Source organism: Pleurodeles waltl, unplaced genomic scaffold, assembly GCF_031143425.1.
Source record: "Pleurodeles waltl isolate 20211129_DDA unplaced genomic scaffold, aPleWal1.hap1.20221129 scaffold_67, whole genome shotgun sequence".
Classification (NCBI taxonomy): Eukaryota; Metazoa; Chordata; class Amphibia; order Caudata; family Salamandridae; genus Pleurodeles; species Pleurodeles waltl.
In genome coordinates, this window is record NW_027150384.1 from 702439 (window position 1) to 703442 (window position 1004).

General features: G+C 54.3%; 1 non-coding gene across 1 annotated transcript; it reads right to left on the minus strand.

The window, feature by feature from the left end:
- Nucleotides 1-506: 506 nt before the first annotated feature.
- TRNAF-GAA (transfer RNA phenylalanine (anticodon GAA)) lies at nt 507-579 on the minus strand. The gene has a single exon. It is a non-coding gene; the product is annotated as a tRNA-Phe (tRNA).
- Between the last annotated feature and the right edge of the window lie 425 nt (nt 580-1004).

Consider the following 1004-nt stretch of genomic DNA (forward strand, 5'->3'; position numbering starts at 1 on the left):
GTGGGATTGTGGAGTCACTCACTGGAAGTGAGTGCACCCGCAGTGTGTGAGTCACATCGCAGACAGTGGGACTGTGGAGTCACTCACTGGGAGTGAGTGCACCCGCAGTGTGTGAGTCACATCGCAGACAGTGGGACTGTGGAGTCACTCTGGGTGTGAGTGTGCCTGCAGTGTGTGAGTCACATCAAGAGTGGGACTGTGGAGTCACTCACTCCTCGTGAGTGTGCATACAGTGTCTGGAGACCTGGAAACTCCCAAGCTAGCAGTATGATTGTGCCGGAATGATACAAGTTGATGAGACTGAAATAATGACAATGAGGGCGGGAGGAATGAAGGGCGGGAAGCGAGGGAGTGCAGATAAGGAAGGTGGGGAGGAAGAGGGATAAAGAAGGGAAGAAGCGAGAGGCGTGGAAGGAGGGCACAGGTGGAATACGAGAGCCTGTGGTTCTCCAGGTTTCTAATAATGTGATGCAATGTTTGCCTGATAAGAACAGATAAAACACTTCTGCCGAAACCCGGGATCGAACCAGGGACCTTTAGATCTTCAGTCTAACGCTCTCCCAACTGAGCTATTTCGGCGGCCACGTATTCCTCTGTGATCATAATGATTGTACTGCAGATACCGTGGGGGGCAGGTACAGGACTAAAGAGTTCACAGGTTTTACCCCAGACGCACAGGACTCGTCGCCAGGGTCACAGGACTCTCCGCCAGGGTCAGAGAGCTCATTACCAGGGCCACAGGTCTCCTCCCCAGGGTCACAGGACTCAGCCCCAGGTTCAGAGGTCTCACCCCACGTACACGGGTCTCACCCCAGATTCAAAGGTATCATCCCCAGGGTCACAATTCTCACTCCAGGGTCACAGGGTTCACCCCTAGTGTCACAGGACTCATCCACCACCACCATCACTCCCTCCCTTACACTGACAAGCCTCGCCGGGGGTCGCTGCCTCCTCCCAGCACTGAAGACCAGAGACTGAGCTGACATTTTAAGCGGTAACTCCAT